The sequence below is a fragment of the Empidonax traillii genome, unplaced genomic scaffold (genome assembly GCF_003031625.1).
Source record: "Empidonax traillii isolate 1590-97213 ecotype Southwest subspecies unplaced genomic scaffold, ASM303162v1 scaffold191:size1449129, whole genome shotgun sequence".
Taxonomy (NCBI): Eukaryota; Metazoa; Chordata; class Aves; order Passeriformes; family Tyrannidae; genus Empidonax; species Empidonax traillii.
In genome coordinates, this window is record NW_020955384.1 from 1,147,434 (window position 1) to 1,169,123 (window position 21,690).

Consider the following 21,690-nt stretch of genomic DNA (forward strand, 5'->3'; position numbering starts at 1 on the left):
ATTGCAAGGCTTGGCTCGCACTCCTCCATTCTGCCAAGCATGAGCAGATCAAGAGCTCTGGTTCCCCTGCTGATCAACAGCTGAATTACAAAGCTTTTAAGGGTTACAAAATTGGTCATCCTTATTTAAGAACCCAACCACCAAACCTTTCAAGGGTTGGCAAATATGTAGCCACCATGACTAGAGGGGTGTGTGTGTGTGGGGAATATATATTCTTGAAGGAAAAGAATATGTCATTTAGAACCATTTTGCAACAGGGAACATAAAGGATGAGTCTGCACAGCTATTTTGGGTTCTCCTTCTCCTGTGCTTTCTGAACTTCTTTCACAAGGAAAGGAAGGGGAAGAGATGAGCACGTAGCAGCTCTGCAGCTGGACAGCCCAAGCAGGGCACTGTGGGAGGCACTCAAGCCACACACATTGATGTGAGCTCCTGCAGGGTACCCACAAAAATATGGTGTGACTAACTGGTTACAAAGAGTGCGAGCATTGCAGGAGGCAGAACAGAAACAGGAACATCCTATAAACCTCACACTGAAGTTATCTGAGAGCCAGGCTGGGGCCTCCCTTTCTACTTTGTCCTGACTAGCAGGACAGGTAGGTAGTAGCTATTTATGTATAATTATAAGATGGTACAACTAATGGTAAAAGCAGCATTGCAAAGTGTTCCTATTCCACTCTGGGACAATCTGCATTTTTCAAAGCTAAGTGGTGCTGTCCCACATGACTGAAACTTACTGAAAAAAGCCACTTTTACTGTGGATATGTATTTACAGAAAAAAAAAAAAAAGACTAGACTGCAAGAGTAGCTGAAGAATTCAAAACAAACTTGGCAGCGCTCTGAGTAACAGCTAGAGAGCTGCCTTGCTTTGCTAGGTTTATTTTCAGATATTGCCCAGGCTGAGTGTCTGTGCCCTCAGGATTGTAAAGGCCAGGAGATTTAAAACTTTCTGGCCACCTGATAACAACTTCATTGCTTTGTCATCACTGTGCAGGCACAGTTAAAAAACCAAACCGAAAAACAAACCACAGAGCACAATTCTTAGCTTCAAGATTTCAGAATGGATGGCAAGGTGTTAACTACAGCTGGCTGAGGAAGTGGGTTTATTCCCTGCAGCTTTGCAGAAAACAATGCACTCACCCTGGCCTCCCCCTGTTAAGATGATGAGCCAAATTCTGCCTGTGCCTACACTTGCATATCCTTTCCACAGGCTGGAGCTGAAGGGCAGAGCTGGTGTTCCTGCATGTTGCAGTACAGCAGTCAGTTCACTAAAACACACAGAATATTCTCTCTACTTCAAGACTGCACAAAAACAAAACTGATCTTATGGATTTTGTGAATAGAAAGAGTGTTTCATTTCTGTTTTTTTTTTTTTTTTTTTCTTATGGACTTTTTACTTTGACTAAGTCACTAACTACATAAATAAAGCATGAAAAGGGTAAATTGGATCAAGTTCAAGAGAGACTGAGATGTGCAGTGATATAAAAACAGATTGCAGGGATGTTCAATAATATACAAAGTAAGTACAACTGCTACAAAAATTTAAAAATAAATCTACCTGAAAATCATGTCACTTTTTAGTAGGGAAGAATACAGAGATTCTCAGCTCAACTGAGTACTGCTAATGTCACTGGACTCCTATTTCAGAGATGATCACTGAAGAAACTCTTGTTGATACCCAGAAGGTGTTAATTATGTAAGTAAGTAGTGTATGAATGATCTTCTATAAATAAATTACATTAGACAAAGCAAGCTCTGTTCCCTTTCCTATCTACTTCAATTCAAAAACAGTAACCACACATTACTCAGTGATGGGCTTATGAAAATCTGGTATCATCACTGAACTTCATCAAAGTATTGAATTACCTTCACATTTTGGTGATAGGCCCTGCACATCCACATGTACTTTCCTAAAAGGTGCAGGAAAAACCCTGGTTAAATCACTTCATATGGCAATCCAAATGTAAAACCAGGGCAAGAGAGGACCATTTTGTGAACATGAATACTGTACACAGCATGATAACAAATTTACAAAGTCCTTCACTATTATCAGTTTAATCACTTGCTCCTGTCTTGCTTCAGCTCTCCATCATTGGTATCTCATTTCTGAAAGAAGATAATTGCTTTGGATCTCTTCAATTACTATTGAAGCGCTGCAGAGTACTTCTAAAAAATCAAATGGATTTGAAGACTAGGATCGTTGAGCTTGGCCTCCCACTAGTGCAGCTTCTGTAGTTTCTCCCAACTCCTGCTGTCGTGAGTTTATAATTTCTGACTGAAAAAACAACTCCAAGGCTAGTTTGTAAATACTCACCAGCTGGTCCAAACCAGTCCTGGATCTAAGCCACGGCCACTGCAGCAAGAGCAAAGCAGCAGCAGCTCCCTGAAAGCCTGAGTGAAGAAAACAGCAATTCCTCCCAACCTCAGCAAGGACTGCATGACCAAATGATACCCCAATGCAAAGGCACTCGCTTAAGCATCCCAGGAGAGCTCAGATGTTCATCTGTAAACCAGAAGCTCTCTCCTGGGCATCTAGATCGTGAGCAGCAGCTGCTGACAGTGCATCATCTGCAGAGCCAGTCAGTGTCTGGCAGCAGTCCCTACCTGAGCTGATTTTCCAGTTTGTGATGCCCTGAAAGTTGAATAAGAAACATTGCCAAGTGATGCAAGGGATGGCATCTGGTTTGTCAGCCTTGGCCCTGCCCTCCCTCTGTCTGTTCATCACTGACCCTCATGGCAGAGCTCATTCCCTGGGGTTGCTGCCAGCCTTGGCCCATTAAGCTTTCTTTGCTAGCAAGCATCAGCGAGGTTGCTGATCAAAATGTTGGTCTTGCTGGCACCTCCATGCAACCACAGCACCTGTCTGATGCTCCTTAATACTAATGAAGGAGCAGCAGGAACCTTTTGGAAAGAGAAACAGCTGGAAAACCTAGATAGAAACTTGAGTATTCCCAGCTAGTAAGTATAACACCTGCTCTGTGTTAGCAAAGGCATGTGAATTTTGCCAAGAGAGAATGCAGAACCTGGTTTAAATAGAAACTCTGGTCGTATTTTGGGCTTCAGAAATGTTCTTTAGAGGCTCACAAAGATTTATTGCTGATGATTATTGGATGGGGACCTGAGCAGCCTGACCTAGTGGAAGGTGTCCCTTCCCATGGCAAGGTTGGGGTGTGAGGGATGGAAACAGATAATCTTTAAGGTCCCTTCCAAACCAACTCATTCTATGACTCTATTATTATTTCACCTCCCCCACCAGCTGCTAGCCCTGACCACACCATGGAACAGGCATGTGTTATGCTGTCTTTAAAAAATCAGAGTTTTCCTTACCTGCCCATAGCCTTAGATGCTCTATCACGAAGCATAAAACCATGCATTTAGGAGATTAAACAACTAAAGTGCCTATTCATTCTTCACCACCTATTCCATTGTTGGAAAATATACTGGTCTTGCAGCACTCTAGGAAGGTAAACAGCTATTGTTTCTATTCGTCCAAGGTGCAGGAGGCTCTGGGGAAAGCTGCAGTTGTAGGTGCCTCACTAAGAATTAAACCCTGTTGGTGTTATCTGTGTTTTGAAGCCAGAGGACAACTGCCTTGGAACTACCTCAGGCTCTTCAGCAGATCCCAACCATCCATCAATCAGATGGAGAGAAGGGCAGACTAACAGAGGAAGAGCTGAAGGTGTAGGTTCTTCTTAACAGAAGCACCAAGATCTTTTCAGCCATAGCTGTATGGGAGGAATGGGAGGAATGACGGTGCAGGAAGACATATGGAGCTGAAGTAGGCATTTTTATGCCTGTAAGAGTAGATTGAAGACCAGAGTGTTAATTTCAAAGAAATCTGGCCACTTCATTTTTTTTTTCCCCTCCAAAACAGCACAGTAAGTATTCCAAAATTTCTTGTAAATTTTGATTCAAATATCCCATTCAGTCACAGGCTTTCTTTTTCAAGCAATTTTTCAAAGATGGCATTTCCAGAGCCTGTCTTACACCTGATGAGCTGCAGTGTTACAGTGGAGAAATGCTACACTGACATAATCCTTGCTGACTGCTTCTAACAGTGGGGTTGAAGGAGCGTTATGAAGTTTGAATATCACGAGTTCACAGCATGTTGCTGTTTATTATTTATTCCAGTCAACCAAAGACAGCCACAAAACTTTTCTGTCCAAAAGATGAAGTACCTCAGCAATCACAAATGCATGTCTTATATCCTCCTCTGATTATTGCATTACTTTTAATAGAACCTTTCCCAAACTCCAATATTGTTTGCAAGTTAGCAGAACAGATCATAAAAACTCACAATGCTAGTCATTTAACTGGCAACTACCTGAGAAAGGAGGTAGCCAATTCTGTCCCTTCTAGCTCTAGCAAAATTCTCATCGACTTCGAAGGGATTCTTACTGAAATAAAAGAAGTTTGGGGGTTAAATGTGATACCTCTCTGTTTCTGACTGCAGCAGGAGGCAGATGATCTTGCACAGCTGGCATGACTTTTGCAGGAGATGTCAGACTGCTCAAGGTCTGTGTCTGCCCTGGGTGACTAAAGGCACTGTCCTGCTCTTTCTGTGGGTCACACCTAAGGAGGGGACAGTCTGACCCTGGGGCTCAGCAAAAGAGGCGGCACTTTCTTTCAACACAGAGGCATGACACATAAAGCCAGAGGCCCATGAACTGTGACCAAGAGTTAGAGACATCAAAGAATCTTCCCGGGAAAAGCCATCCCCCACATTAATAGGAGTTGTCTGCTCTAGCTCTCGACAGGCACCATCCTCTCCTATGCCTTGCATTTCTTAGGAGCTGGTGCCTTGAATGGCCTCAAGAAACTCTCACACACTAAACTGCCCCTGTGGGGAACAGCGTGGGAAGCACTGACTGAAAGGCTCTGCTGAATTATTAAGGTTGCCCAGAGTAAACCAAGGTAACCTTCATGTGAATTCCTGTCAACCTCTTTCAGTTTTATTATAAAGCAGCACCCCCCCCTACCTCGCCTACCCCTCTTTTTCTGTTAAAAGAGACTTCACAAGGCTGCCAGAGTAAGAAAGCCTGCTCAAAAGATTAACTAAACACACCCAGGTCTATTTTAGATAGAAGCATCAAGCTAAATACAGCAGCCTTGAGCTGCTGGAGAGAGCGCATTGTTTCATCCAATCCGACTCGCCAAAGTGCAATCAACGCTTTGGCAACTAGAAAGAGAAAGACAGGCACTGAGTCTCATCTTTAAGCAGCAAAACAAGAACTTTGAGGCTAAAAAAAGGAATAAATGCTTCCTAACTTGTCACATTATTTGGTTTTGTCAAGCCTATTTCAGAGAACAGCCATGTGCCAAGGGTGTTTCCCTGCCCACATGCTGAGTCCACAGCCTCTGGCAGCTAACTGTGACAGGCACAGTGCATCATAGGCGCGTGTGGTGACTCAGTGACAGAAACACACCTTCCATCGCCTCTGGAACCATGTGATCATTCTTTATGTCAAATTTCCATTTTATTTTTCCCTGCTCTAGAGCAGCGGCTCTAAAGAACTGTGCTGTGCTGGTAAGTTGAATGAGAAAACTCCTGGTTTTCTTGACTTCTTTCTCTGAGAAGGATCAGTATTTTCTAACAACTTCCTCTGGAGTTTGTCAGTGTGTTCTGCAGAATCAAGAAAAAGTGTTTCTGAAGCCAAGAAGGTCTTTGACATGTTCCTGGGCTGCGATGCACTACAGGACTGTTCAGCCTTACTCTAAACTCAGCAAAGTACAGATAAAATGGGGGAGAAAGATGACAGCATTACAGATATGTTAATTGTATTATACAAAAGAAGACAACCACACAGGACCAAGATACACTATATTAAAAAATAATACCTTCTACCTAAAAAGGGAGTGTTACTATATTTTCAACAACAGATTTTAAAGGTCTGATTCATCTTGGAGTTGAATCTTCTGCTGCTATTTTGGTTTTGCTTTTCTAATAGCTCTGTGTTTATATGCTTTTGTTTATGAACTTCATTTAGTGGTGGTGAAAGCCTACCAGTACTTCTAGATTTAAAGTATGTTGCGCTGGCTACATAAGAGATATGATGTAAACATTTCTGGCTGTTTTTTTGCACCGAGCTTAGAAGTTCTGAGTTGCAGAGAAGTGGGACTTTCTCCGTTCACTTGGACGGCAATTAGTTAACTGCTTATTTGACTCCAAATAATGTGAATGGCTTTAGTTATCACTTTTATCAAAAAGTGGTTTATCAGTATCCTTTCTTAAACGGCTCTGTGGTTCCAAAGGCCTGGAATCAGCAAGTTAAAAAAATTTTTCCCTTTGTGTTTGTGCCATTGTCAACTAAAATTAAATTGTAAATTAAAATGTAGGGCGTGGGGTAGCACAATTTTACATTCAAGGGAGCTCAACAAATAACCATTTTAAACCGTGAAGACCTCGCTGAAGGCACTGGTTGCCATATTTTAAAAGAAGTTGGTATGTGTATGTTTGCTCCTTTGTGTGAGATGAAAAAAGGAAGCCAATGCTTTCCCATGGTTCCCAGTTGAAGCATACACGGAAGAAGCGCTGGCTCTGGCACATGCTGAATGCAAGAAATGAACTGGCCAAACCAAACCCCATAAAGTTTGCCAAAACCCAAACTTCCCTCTTCAAAAAAAATAGGCACACCCCTCTCTCTTACTTTGTACAGCTCTTCACCAGGCTCTCCACTCCTACCATTTTCCTCCCTGTAACGTGGACTCTGATGCCTTTTTCCCATGCACAGGTGTTGGTGTTCTTCAGGCTGGAGTAGGGTACAACACAGCACTTGTCTGCCTTATTCATAGCCCAGTCTGATAATTTACAGCAAAATTTAATGTGCCTTTAAAAACTACTCTCAGAAGTGATTTGAAGGCAATATTCCCAGTTTCAGGAAGCTTAGAAAAGGGGTCTTTCCTACCCCATCCAATCCACTTTTTTCTCACACCCCCAGCCATGTCAGCCCATCACAGGCTATCCTGGGAAGGAGACAATCTTTTTCTGCCCTTTATGTCACTCTGGTGGCAGTGAAGAATGCAGCTCTTTGCAATGGAGGGCTGCCACCAGGGCAAAAGATCATTTCCACTCAAAGGCCACATCAAAGACCCTTCCTCCTACTTTTCCAAGGCCGTCTCATTACTTTTTTCCCTCTTTATGAGCAGGGTCTAAATTACAAGCAAATGTCCTAGGCACCCTTTTCTGTGGCTAGTGTAATCCGCTAAGGGCATCAAAGTCATACAGCACCCTTGTTCAGCGTTTGATCTGCCCAGACACAGTAGGATTATTCCTCATTAAACAGACAATAGATAAGTATCTGGAACACGATAGCCAATAATACAGACATTGTTAGTTCTACATAATCACCTAATTTTCCTTGATATCTCTATTATAAATATAAATGAGTCTACAGTACTGGACTGGTAAATGATCTGCTACGATTGCTAATCAAATCTCTGCTATTTGTCAGCATTCAAAAAAGCTCCTTGACATTTTCAAATCTCTAGATGAGGTAGGAGAATACCACAGCAGACCACAAAGGATGGGAAGAAGTGAAAAATTATTCAGAATGGAGAGAGGCCATGGCTTCCCCCCTGCTTAAACAGAAAGGAAACCATTTTATCCCATAAATAAAAGGCACATCTAAAATTGGAAGGCTTCCAATTCATCTCGCCAGGTCTGTTTGAAAACTTTGTACACCTCTGGGGACACAAGCCAGCCAAAACCACAGAGGCCGGAGGGGAGAAGAACAGCCTGGGGTGAGCTAGGGGGAGGGCAAAGAAGTGGTGTTGTTTGACAGAAAATGCTCTTACAGCAGCTCTGAAAATGCCCTAGGTGATTTGTTTGACATTTGGAGTTATCAGTTTCACCTACCAATAGATTATCAGATCAAGTTGCTGCAACTTTATCAGCTATTAATTGCATCTGGGCCAGGGCAGCTTTTTGTTATGCCCATTTGGGAATTCTAGGCTTACTTAGCTATTAAAAAGGTAGGAATGGGATTTTTAGCCTAAAAATGTCAAAAAAGAATGAAATATCCTAGAGTATCTACTGGAAAACCTGGCACTCTGGAGAATTTCCAGATTGAGTGAGAAGTGATCCGACACTTGTATAGACAGAACAGCATCCTTTGAGGGGAGAACACCACAGTACAACACACCAGCCACCGTGCAATAAAAAAAACCCTCATTTTTATTTTTTTTTTTTTAAGGGGGATAAAAATGTTTTTTCTTCCTGGAAAGTGCAAGGTACACGACATAAACAAAACAATTATTTAAAAAAAATGAAAGCAAAAATGCTTATTATAGAGTAGTTACAAAAGCTAAGGGCACTCAAATCCCATAAGAGCACTTGCTTACACATATTCACCACCCCCCCACAAAAAAAAAAAAAAAAAAAAAAAAAAAAAAAAAAAAAAAAAAAAAAAAAAAAAAAAGAAAAAGAAAAAGAAAAAAAAAGAATGAATGGTACCCTTTCTGGGGGAGGAAGGGTGATACAGAGGATGCAGTGGCTAGTTTGTTGTTTGTTGTAATTATCGTTAACATCAATAAGGAGCACAAGTTTTGCATCCCATCGCGCCTCTCATTACTAGAGTACATAACCTCCTAACCTCCACCCAAGAAAATGATATCATTGCATGAATTAATCATCTGGACAATTAACGGCAAAAAGCGACCTCAGGTTTCCAGCGCAGTGTCTGGCACCAGTGAATTGGCAATGACGTAACCTGCCCTGGGAATATGCTGGCGTTTTGCCCGTTCCTGAGCCTCACTGTTGACTCTGAGGGCAGAAGCAAACAATGTAGTCACCCAACCAGCAATAACTGCTGCAAGCGAACACCAGCCTACTGCTGCTGCAATGTCAGAGGGATGCTCATCCTTCCAGCTCCATGGGTGCATCTCCCAAGGAAGATGCATACCCCAAAACTGGCAAGTGTGAACGATTTCCTCTGATGTGCAGAGAGACACGGACTCTCCAGGTGTGCTGAGTATGCACCCACTTTTTAGAAGGGAGAACCTCCTGCTCTGCCACCTGGGAGCTCTGCAGCCTTTTAGAACGTGGGAATAAGCAATTTTTTCAACTATTCCTCTGTTCCTAGGGCAGAGGGAAAGAAGTTTGTTATGCTGGGAAGTTTGTTTTCGGACAGCCAGACTTGCTTTGCTTCATTTCTTAGCTCGCTCCGTTGCTGTGAGTGCTTGGAAAGTTGGAGTCAAACTCAACTACGATCATGTTTTTTCTATCTTAAAGGACCTGAAGGATTAGAAAGGCGTGAGAAATCAAGAGACAAAAACCTGATAGCTTACAATATGTACCCTGTATTAGATCTGTTTTTCAGTCAGCTATTCCAGGTGGCATGAGGAAAGCCAGCATCTATCTTACAGGAATCTGCAGCATGTTCCCTTTTTTTTATCACCAAATACAAATATCCTCTATAAGGTGTAGCATTTTATTATCTGTACCAGGTGAGTGTCCCTTCAGTTGGGGCATGTGCACAAGCTGTGAGACAGAGGGGGTCAGACTCAACGTGCCACCCCCAGCAGCACACCCCAGAGGCTTCAAGGGATTTCATGGGCAGAGTGTAGACATGAGCATAGAGGTGCTCTCTGATGGGAATATCAGTCATTCTCCCCATCTTCAGGCCATGTAGGAAAACCACAGAAAAGAAAGAACTTTGGGTAGAAAAAAGTTGACCCCCTGATGAAAGACATTTCATGTCAGGGAGGAAGAAGAACTTATTTTGGCAAACAGGCTTGGTCAATCCAAGATAAGCAATTTTGTTGCTTCTCTCTGTAGGGCTTTCTCTCTTACTGCTCCTTTCGGAAGGAGCCTCTGGCTATTGCTTTCTGAGCAAGCAGAAAAAGCATATCTCCCTCAACACACTCATCATAAGAATTAATTTCCAACAGAGATGAGGAGCATCACATCATTCCACAGGTGAGCCACATCTTTGTGTCAACAACACTTTCCTCTGGATCCTGCTTGAAAACAATGAGGTGGTAAAAACGTATGAGAAGCAGCTAAAGCTGTTAATGCCTTACAGTGAGCTGTGATCTCTGCTCCAGTTAGTGACCGGACTAAGATCACCCACTTCAGGACAGCCCTGTCTCAAAGACTTGCAAAGATGTAAGGTGAAGAAGTGTGATTATAACATCATCTTTGCAAACAACATCCCCTGTCTACATGGCTTAATGCCACTTGCCACATTTGTAATCTCTCTTCCCCTACCTGCCCTGTCTGTTCAGCAGTCACTTGTTATCAGAGCAAAGGCAGTGAACCAAAAGGAAGGGCAGAGGTTAATTTGCTTGATGTGGTCCTGTTCTTCAGATAACATTAATTTGTGGGCTCTAACCTTATCCTCAGAGATGTTCACCTTTTCTTTACATCATCAAATGGGAAATAGCAAGTCTGTAGAAACAACTATCACTCTAGCAGCCGGCATACAGGATTGTCTGAGCATCATTTTCTCTAACCAGTCAGATAACCTGTCCTGATTCCACCACATCCACCCCCCTTTACTTTCCAGGTGTAGCTGGCTCAGCAGACAGGATTAATCCACTTTTGTACTCACTTGCACTCTCCATGTTAGAGAATCTGATTACACAGATTGCCTGCAATTTATCTCCACCTGTGATGACTAATGCTCCGGTTTGACCTCCTCTTTCCCATTTTAACATCTCACTGCAGATCCTATACATACACAGACAGATGCACACACACTTGCTCTGTTTTGTTTGCAAACAGCTTACTAAGAGCCTCGGCATCTTCATTTCCAATCAAATCAGAAATCACTACTGTTTTCCCCCCTCTACCCATGAGGTAATTTCTCTCTTTTGTCTCCTCTCATTACATTTATACTGCTCAGGTTTCATACATTGCTGCTGGATCCACATAAACCCCAGGCAGCTCTCTGTACAGACACACACGGTGAACATGCAATGTTATATACCCCTGCAGCACACATAAAGACAAAGGCACACGTTACACACACCGAGCAAGTGCCACCACACGCATTCCTGTTCCCTCCAAACCTTGCAGGAAAAAAATTGCCTTCAGAGTGCTTTCCTATAAACAAAAACAGCCTTACCTTTCCTTATTCTGCTAATCCAGGGGCCCTGGACCGATTCGCTTTCCCTCCTGCACACAAGCTGCCAGTCCCTCCTGCTTCACATTCACAGCACACCAGCAGGATTCACCGTCATCCCATTCTGCTGGATCCTTACCGCCCTATTGGCCAAAGCCAGACAGTAAATTCAATTAGGCTCCTCCTTATAACTATATTATCACAGGAACAGGAATGAATAATTTAGTAAAACAACCAGGGTGTGCAGGCTCCGGTGTCACAGACTTCACCCTGACTGTCAGGATTTTATCAAAAAGAGGCAGATAAAGAAACCAGAATCTGTCTGTCACTCCTGAAAAGGAGACCTTAGATTATCCATTTATATTTCCCATTCCATCCTTCTTGTCCTCCTCCCCCTTAGCCACAGCATTCCCTTTATATTGTTGAACATCCATTCACAGCCCACAGCACAGTATTTCCCTAGTGAATGGTCATTACCATCTCAGTGGATGCAGAGCTTTCTCCCCAGGCAAAGCGATACTGCAGAGCATCAAACACTTTGCCTGTCCCCTGAATGCAACGTGTGAGAAAAGAATGAAACTGTTCTGCAGAAGGGAGTGACAAGACAAGCAGATCATAAGGAAAAGGGGGAGTCTGCCTTGTATCTCACAATATCTTCTGTTCAGCAACTACGCTATCAGTCCATCAGTTCAGACACTCACAGGATACAAGCATATGGTTCCTGAAAGAGAAAGGTTCATAGATGCACTGTCCAAGGACTGTGATTTCACATGCTTACCATGGGAGTTTGAATCCCCTCATCAAAAAATGCACCAAAGCAGCAATTTTCCCCCAGACCAAATGACTGAACTGTTCTGGCACCTATATTTCCTAAGAAGTAGTTTTCCCAAAATGAACACTGCTCTTTTTCCTCAGGTGATGCTTTGTTTAAGAGTTACAAAGCATTTCAGATTCCCTTAACAAGGTCACTTCTAAGTCAAGCCTCCTGCCACCTCATTTGCCTGAAGAGTTTTACTGTTATGGGACCAATATTGGCAGCAGAGGAGCTCAGTGGGACAACCCATCCCACCCCCAGAACAGAGCCAGCAGCCAACAGGTCTTTTTAATGACCATTCACAGCAATATTGAAAGCTATTGCTAATGCATGTGTGTGCACACAGTATTGACTAACAACTCTATCATTTCACCTTAACTAAAAAATAAATAAGCAGGATGAAGCTGCTGTTCTTTTTTCTTTATAGGAGCCTGTGCCCGTTAGAGTCCAAGAATACCCTTTGCACTCTGCTTCTGCTGTGCTAATATTTACTCAGTAGAGCGAAGGTCCCTACCGTCATAATGAAGAGAGGTTCAAATTTGCATTAAAGCCCGAACTCCTTCAAGCAACTCCTTCGGCAGCTCTCAGTTTGGCTCATCTTCCAGGCCTGGTGGGCTGAGTAGCCTCAATCTGGCTCCAGAGGCACTGGGGACACCAGGCTGAAGTCAAACCCAAGTACCAGCAAGGCTACAAAGGCAGACCACTCTTGACAGATCAGAAGTTTTTCTAAAGGCAGTGTCTTTCTTTAGGCTTGGCCTTCACTTTGAAATACTGGTAGGAAGCTGAAGTTGGGACAATGCACAGGGATTGCCACCTGCTAAATTGCTCAGTCTCAGCCCCAATGTAGGATGGAGCCACGCTGCCTTCCCTGGGAGAAGAAGGCACATGAGCAGTGGATGCTTTTGCCTTTCTTACCAAGTTCAAGGTGCTAAGGGGAGAAAAAGTGACAATCATGACCAAGTTTTTGTCTTTGTTACGTATTTCTTAGCCATAAAAAGGAAAAAAAACCTGCCCTCTTGCTCCTGAAGATGCTTCACTTTTGAAGAATGGCAGCTGCTCTTTTCCTCCTCCTCTTTCCCTTGCAGCCATCTAAACTTTTAAGAGCTTTTGTGCTAAAGGAAACCCTAAATTATGCACTTGGTGATAGCTTCAGAGCAATTAAATTAAGCCATGTGGCAAGTTGCCCAATGTCACTACCAAAGCTCAGGATGTTTTAGCATCATTTATTGAGGAGCTTTTACATGATGCTTACTTAAACCACAAAAAGAGAGCAAATTAGGCTGTTGCCATGACAACTTGAGAATCTGCTCAAAATTCAGGAGATGCTGGGGAGGGGGGGGAGAGCTCTTCAGTGGAGATCTTCACATCATGAATATGGCCCTTGGTTATCAAATCCCTTTCAAGTTAATTCCTAGCATCAAAGCCTCCCCAACAAAGGCTTTAATAGTCAGGAGCAAAGCTTGGCTAAAGAAGGCACAAACCAGCTCTGCCAGCCCTAACGTGAGTTTCATTCTGGTGAGGGTTGCTCAGCTGAGAGGTCCACAGAGCAATCACAGAAGTGGCAGCACTAATACATGAACACACATGAGGCAGGGTGGAAGAAGTGGCAGGGGCTTCACTGTAGACAGGCACCAAATAGAGAGGTAGATGCTGACTCTGTGCTTCGGTAAAGATGAATGACAACTTCCACAGGGGAGAGGGAGAGGGAGAGGGAGAGGGAGAGGGAGAGGGGAGGGAGAGGAGGAATCAGGGCCCTAGCCACTGCTGGTAGAAACCCTCTAGAAGTTGGAATAAGCTGAGCAAAGCCTTCTGCCAACCACAAGAAATGAACTAAAGGAAATAAGAGAATAAAATGGCAACACAAGAAGCAGAATTAATGGCATCAGAAGAAGCTAATAAACTAACCACATGGAAGACAGGTTACTACAGTTTTGCAGGAATTAAACCCTTGGTAGTATTGTTGAATATTTTGCATCAGAGCTGGTTCTTTGTGTAATTTTTTTTTTTTCTTTCAGCTGAACAACTTTTCTGTTTCAAGCCTTCTAAGAAAACCTTTATTTTATTAGAAATTTCTCAGTGAAGTCTTTTGGTTCTCAATTCCATTAGCTGAGGTATTTTTGGCTGAAAACAAAGAATGTTTCTTTGGAAAAATTCCAGAAAGCTTTGTAGATTTCATAGAAGATCTCTCCTTCCTCATAATTATTTCTGATCAGATAATTCATTGCCAGTGGAAGCTTTGGTGTTCTCCTTTGAAATGAAGGCATAAACCCCTTTTGAAGGATAGGAACAATAAGTGGAACCATACCCAAAATTAGGGAAAATTAAGCACCCAGGCAGATGGAATAAACTGTGAAAGTTTCTCCCCCTCCCTCTGCATCCTCAAGTGAGAGGAACTGTGGTTAGCAGCGAAAACAAGAAGCAATTGAGAAATTTAAAGAGAGACAAATGATTGTATTGTTGTGTTATATTCCAAGCAGGACAGTTGCCAAGGCAAAAGGATACATATGATAGGGATGCAAAAGTTCAAGAAATGATGAAAAAAACCACTGCTAATAAAAACTATGCATTTTCGAGATATAAGTGCTCTTATATCTGATACTCTCATATCTGATATCCTGTTCATCTTTTGAGTCCCTGGATTGATTGTCAGTCTGCTTTACTTTAGATGTTGTGGTAATGTTTCAACACCTTGAGTTCTGTGTGTTGATCTTCTGATGTAGTCTTTCTCCTGTGCCTGGGTACCATATTTATAGGTTGCTAATGGTGCCCAACATCAGGCTGATTGTAACTGAACGTAAAACAAGGCTTTAATTTGTTATCTAGTTGCAAATGAGACTGGCTATTTCTTTCCATGCCCCCTCCCTGAAGTTTTGCCAGAGCCTTTCAAAAAACATTTGACAGCTAATCACGTTGCAGCAGCAGGAGTAGATTAGGCTGCACACAACCAAGTAGGCTTGTTTTGAACCCACAATACATGGCAGAGACGAGAGACTGAAGTGAGCTTTCTTTTTCTTCATATTACAACACCCTCTTTAACAGCTGTCAGTTTGGCAAACATGCTCCTGGGATGGTGTAACAGCAGGAGCAGCATTCAAGGGGCAGGTTCCACAGAACTAAGTCTGAGGAATAAAGGACAGGGTGATGGAGAGAAGAAGAATAGAGCAATGCATAGCAGAACAAGAAGGAGTTCTTCAGAAGTATCTGGGATGCTGTTTTCTGAAGTGGACTGTCTTTGGGACAAGCTGAATTTCATCTAGTCAGACTGAGGCATTATCCTGGGGCTTCAATGTTACTGCATATGTGTGTGGTGTCTCTATGAAAAGCATATTACCATCCCATTGAAAATGTGTTTTCATGTCCCAAACATGTTCTTAATTAAAATAATTTTTAATTCTTCAACAATAAGACTTATTTAAATAAACTTTTCAAGAACTTCTAGCTATCATATCTTAATCTAGGATTAAAAAAAAACCTTTTTTTCTGCTGGCATTCTTTACTTACTTCAGTAAGTAAAAGTGAGGAGTGGCTGAGGGAGCTGGGGTTGTTTAGCTTGGAGAAAAGGCGGCTCAGGGAAGATCTTATAGCTCTACTACTACCTAAAAAGAGGCTGTAGCAAGGAGGGGTATGGTCTCCTCTTACAAGTAACAAGTGATCAGGGGAAACGGGGTTGGGGAGGTTTAGGCTGGATATTAGGAAAAAAATTTCCTTATTGAAAGGATTGTCATGCATTCGAACAGGCTGCCTAAGGAAGTGATCGAGTTACCTTCCCCGGAGTTACTTATAAGAAATATATATGTGGTGCTTAGGGATATATTCTAGTGGTGGACTTGTCAGTGTTAGGTTAAGGTTTGGAATTGATCTTAGAGGTCTTTTCTGACCCAAATAACTCTATGATTCTACAGTTCAGTAACACTTTTCTGTAGTTACTTTGTTCCTTGCAGTGACTTCTTGCTATCTCAAACACAATAGAAATATGAGGCCTTAAGAAGACTTGTTTTATTCCACTATGCCATTCTAACAGAAGAAAATGCAAATATCAGTTTTTCCCATGAGGCTCTTTGAGTGACAATCTATTTAACAGCAATAAACTTTCAAAATACAAGTACATTACTTTTTCACCAGATCCCATGCCATATTTTGCATAGCACTGTTTCAAGGCTCTGGAAGTTTCCAAGGCAAAAATAGTGCTCTTGTTTATTGATAGGACAGGTTTCCTCCTCCGAAAGGTTAGAAAACAGAGAGACCCACCCTAATTCCATGTCAGCATAAGCAATATCCCAACTGTTATGGCACTCATTTAGGATGCAGGAAATAGAGGGCCCGAACCTGAACAAACAAACAGGATACTCACCTCTGGGTCCTCCCCAGGGCAGAAAGTAATTGCATCAAGATTTTATCAGCTATTTAGAAGAGAGACTATCATTACACCTCCTACAGAAGTTATTCTACTGCAACATTGGGCCATAAACTGAATGGATCAGCAGTGGCCAAGATACTTATCAGAAACTAAGATTCATCTCAGTAGTTTGTAACTCACATAGCCCAGCTTTGACTTCTTTCTCTCACATCCCTGTTGCCTCTAATATTATTTTCATCCAAACAACAAATCCTACACTGGGCATATTTACCTGAGGGTGGAAACTTCCACATTTTTGTTTCTTTCCTTTCTTGAATTAGAACAACCTACATCATCTCCCAGAGATGACAACTGGGGAAAACATCGTGTACAAAATCTGAGGCTAAACACCATGTTCAGAAGGGACAGCTGAGCTGAACTTTTCTTTGGCTTCCTTTAAGCCAAGGGGCACTGGTCAATCACACAGGGTAGCTAACACAGCAAAGGTAAGCTTTGCGCACTGATCAAATCTCTTTTCTTACCTGACTTATTCTGTCTGGAGAAGAATAGTTCTGCCACTGCTGAAGGATTCATTTTAAAGTGAAACTCATGTAAAATTAAAACAGAATCATGATTCTCATCTTTGGCAGACAATTATCTAAAAAGGGCCAGTGCAGAGGACCTATTGCAATTGAGTAGCTCAAGAGAATCAAGAGCTGATTTGGTCAATCGGCTTGCTACAAATAATCTGCTTCTTCAGATGCCTCCGTGCTCTCACATTCCTCTCCTCCTCCTCCTCCTCTCTCCCCTGGTTGCCAGGCAACTACAAAAAGGACCAGAGAGTATGCTGGAGGAAACCACCTTGTAGGACACTGCATGGGTTCATTTTAGTTGTTTTTTTCTCCTAGGAAATGCTCAAGGGCAAAGTGGCCTTAGCTTTGGAGGCAACACCTCTCTGTGAAACATTGCTTTGCATGAACACAGATTGTGGGGCAAGTGATTTTTATCCATAATAACCAAAATAAATGCCTTCAGAGACTCCAAGCTTGCCTCTGACCTTTTCCTGTGGCTCAGCTGCTCTCCATAAATCCCTCAGATCAACAGTCTAAGGAGCTCAAGTATAGGAGTCATCAGCTCGTACAGCAGGAGATTTCCCAATACCAGGTACCCCACATGGTTGTTGCACTGTCTCTGAGGGTCACTGCTGTAGCTGACCATAGCCACATTTACAGCACTGACTTAGCACTGTGTCCCTTGGGGTTCATGCAAGAGAAACGCAACATTTTGGACCAGAAATGTGCTTGCTTATAAAAGCTCAGGGACTTCTGGGTGGGGAGTAAATGAGATCAGCCACTAGAAAGTGAAATGGAAAGCCCTGTACTGGATTCCATGAAGTCCCTAGGTGTGGGAGAGGCTGTCTCATTCTCCCAGGTCTATCTAGCTTCCTAGCTAGAAGGTTTATAAAAAGGTTTATGACTGATAAATCTCAAGCATATGAATAAACCCTCCCTGGGCTCTGGCAGTTTGAGCTGCAAAAAAGAATATCTATGCCCTGAAATTACATCATCGGTATTTCAAAATACAATTTAGTTTAAAAAATGGTGGTATCGACTACACACATGTATAAAGCAGGTTAAAAAAAAATACCTGGAAGATTAGACACACCCACGACTTTACTTTCAAAGCAAGTTTCATTTGCAAAGTCTTATCCTGTCTAGGACTGAATCTAACAAGGAAGAGAAGAAAAGAAACTCTTTCAGAAACTTTAATATTACTTTTTGTTTCCTGTAATCACACTGAATTCTCAGCGATTTTCAGTCTTTCAGGCACATTTTTGAGACCTCTTATGACACAACAAAATCTGGTTTATCCCTCACCTCCATATATCATGCCAGAAAAGTCATCTTTTCTAAGCAAAGTGTTCCATTTCTATCACCTATTGATCTGCCTAAAATAATAAAGGCTGTACCCTGAGGGTATTCAACCTAACAGCATTCACTGCAGACTCTGAAGTCATGGTTTAGGACCATATCTTCTTAGCCCCATATCCCAAATATCTTGGGAATTTTTGCAGTTTTCCCAAGAACTCTCCTTCCCTCCCTGACCTTCAGAGTAGCCACTTGCTATTTCCACAGAAAATTAATCATTACTGATCTAAGTGACCTAATCATAACTAGATGCACATATTGCTCTCAGTGGAAAGGAAAAGTGTTTTTTTCTCCCCCCTATACACCTCAACAGAGGTTGAGTTTTACTAGCAATGACATAATTTCACAACTGCAGAGGTCCTACTCTCGGTCCTACAATTCTTGTTTGAGCCTTTTCATAAATAACTGCATCCAGTCTTCAAGTGCACCCCCCCATCAGCATAAGAAGGAGATTTCTTCTTCAGTTCTCTAGCAGTGCAATACAGGTAGTTATTTTTGTTGTTGTTGTTTTTTAGTTGCTTTGCTTTGTTTTGCTTTTTTTCCTGGCACATCTAAGTTCACATTTTGGCTTGCTGTCTTCTTTGCTGAGGTTTGAAGTCCAAAGCAGTACTCTATTACAAAATCTCGGTAATACTTTTGCAGTTTTGGGAGTAGAAAATTGAAGTTACAGTTATTAAAAAATGGAAACTAGGATTAAGTTTTTTTTTTCCTGAATTGCCCTTTTTGTCCTTTTAAAAACCTCTTGAATGTATTAGAAAACAAAACAGATGTTCTGATTAAGTGTTCACTTCAGCTTTTTAACGTCAAGGTTAAAAATATTATGAGAAGGGTATGGATGGGATTATGAATATGGGCAACTAAACCTTGCTGGTTTCTAAAATGGTCTATCCCTTTACTGGCTGTAGAGAGAAAGGTCTTAGAATAAGGAAATATGGTGTGAAATTATTTCCTTGAAAGAAATGGATTGGCAGGATGGATGAAACGTTTTTCTGCATGACACAAAGACTTTGACTACAAACTCTTGTGCAGCAACATTAGCCAGTGTGGCCTAGCTGGGCTCTGGACAGAGGCATATTTGATATTATCGTAACCCCGGGGCATTGCAATGGACAGATTGAGGCAAGAGGAATGAGGAGGGAGTATACAAGGGGGTAGGGGGGGAAATTGTGAAGGGAGGGGAGCGGTGAACCAGTAGAGAGGCAGGTGATGTGGAAGGAATCTGGCATAGCCATGCAGTTTCCTCTGGTTTGAAGCGGTTGAAGTCTTTTTCTGTGTGGAGGAAAGGTGAGGGAATAAATTCTTTCACGAGTGCAAACATCCTAGGGGAATGTTTCAAATAGCACTCTGCAGTGGGCAAGAAACATATTTAAATACAGCTCACTTAGCAGGGATATGGGAATAAAATACTCTTAAGGCTCTAAAATTAAACCACATAAAACATTAACAGAAAAGTCATGCTTTAATTTAGAATTGCTCACTGAGTGATAAAGAGAGTCAAAATACGAGCACGTTCCTTAACACTGATGGCTAAATGCCTTTCTCTAAGCATGGAGAAAGAGGAAGAGACAGCAGCAGCAGGCTGGAATGAATTTGAGAAAGCTGGGTGTATGCTACAGCACCTGACAGAATTGCTAGGACCAAATGACACAGCCAGTGCAGGCACTGACCAGTATTTCCACTCAGTACCTTTGGTATCTCCTCTGGGGTATTATAAAAAATGTGCCTTCACAGTAACTTTGGAAATAGCCTTTTCTTCTCTGAGGATAATTTTTCTGGAGTTGAATAAATCAGAGTCATCCCTGACATTTCTTAGGCTGTGTCTATGAACCACCCAGCTCCATGTGAGGGTACCTTCAGGTCTGTCACTATTCCAGCTATGTTATTGTGTGAGGAGCAGGGTCAGCCCCTTAGCTCAGGTGTTCCTGGTCCAGCTGCAGCTGCTGCTGTAGCCCCAGCCCTGATATCCACAGCATGGTGCTCTGTGCCATGCAACTACACTTCCACGCCCTCATAAGGCAGTAGCTCTGGCTTCAGGGACTGTGGCACAGATGAAGTCTACAACCTTAGTAGTAAAAAATGGGCTATCTGTTATGTCTATAAAGCATTTAAGTGAGGGGTAATGATACCTCATAAATTTTCACTGGTTTTCACCAGTATTATCCCACAAGTACACTCAAGAAAACCACACAATAATTCTGTCTCCTGAACAGGAGAACACTTCCCTAGGTACAGCACAGACAGTCTTTGCAGAGGTCTTTACCATGAGATCTTCCCTATTGCTTGTTTCTACTTCTGTTGCCGCCTAAATGACCTCCTACCTAAATGACACAATGACAAAAAGATGGATGTCTTTTCATATTCATGAGTCTTAAATTTATGTTTAAGATATAATTCTTTCTCCAGTTTCTTATGTTTTTTGATTGATTGTATCTGGACAGGTTCCAGATTTCTCTACCTTCCAGACTCAGGACTCTTTGCCAGATGTCCTTAGACATCTCAGTCAAATACTGTTTTCCACATAAGCTTCTTTTATCTTCGCCAGTCAGTAGGTAATAAGAGGCCCCACAGAGAAGGAAATACAACACCAGGAACCTCAAATGTTGTAGCTGTAGCACCTGCCCTTTCTTTGTATACATTGCTGGGCAATCGTTGCCTGTTCTGTTATTCCACACAGGACTTAGTTCAAAACCACTTTGGAATATACTCCCAGTGCAACTACATGGTAAGCACTACCAGTAAAGCACTCTGAGAGGTTTATATTTTCAGAAAAGAGCTGCAACAATTTATATGCATTGGGACTTCTTCTCCAATATATATTTATGGGGTCTGTTTACTCAAATAAAGCAAAGTGTGAAATTCAACAGACACAGAACCTCAGACAAGTCTTCTGTCTGCTCTAATTAAAGAGAGAAGGAAAACACACAAGGATTCTTTACTGTAGCAAAAGTTAAAAGGATCAATAGAAACCACTGTGGGTTGATGAAGCCACTATATTTTAATGAATTATGACGCGTCTTTAAGTCCTCCAGGCTTTCAAACCATTACAATACAAGGAAGTTTGCTGTGGTCACTAAACAGACAGATACTATCCCAGATTATTATGGACTGTCAGTTCCTAAGAAGGAGAAAACCAAAACAAAACACCTTCTACTTCAACGAAGAAGAGAGAAAAAAATACAATACCTTTCTTTTTTAGAAATTATGAAAGCGAGGGCAGAGCAGCCCTTACCCTGAATTGAAGCTCTCTGTTTCTAATACATAAATTGCAAGTAAGAAATAAAGAAAAAGTCAAGTCTCAGGAATGTCAGTTAGGAAAAAATAAGCTTACCTGTGCAAAAGGGAGAGATTCATATGCAAGTAGAACCACTATGCTTTCCCATATTCCCTTCCATGTTGTTTGAGTTGAGGGTGGATTTGTTTGCAGTATTTAAAGCTCCTTTTTAATGAGTTGTGTGAAATCTGGCAGACACATAACCTCTTTGAACTACAAAGCATTTCCTGCATTAATGAAGGAAGAAAGAAAGCCAAGAATTAATTTATTACAACACA

The 21,690-nt window shown here is 42.0% G+C and overlaps 1 protein-coding gene across 1 annotated transcript in view; it reads right to left on the minus strand.

Moving 5' to 3' along the window:
* Positions 1 to 11,581, minus strand: part of SYN3 (synapsin III) — a 196,323-nt gene extending 184,742 nt beyond the window's left edge. Inside the window, exons 1-2 of the mRNA XM_027886661.1 lie at positions 11,541 to 11,581; positions 11,067 to 11,206 (exon numbers count right to left, since the gene is read on the minus strand). The gene's annotated coding sequence lies outside the window, so the exon portion shown is untranslated. The remainder of the gene's footprint in view (positions 1 to 11,066; positions 11,207 to 11,540) is intronic.
* Positions 11,582 to 21,690: the final 10,109 nt, after the last annotated feature.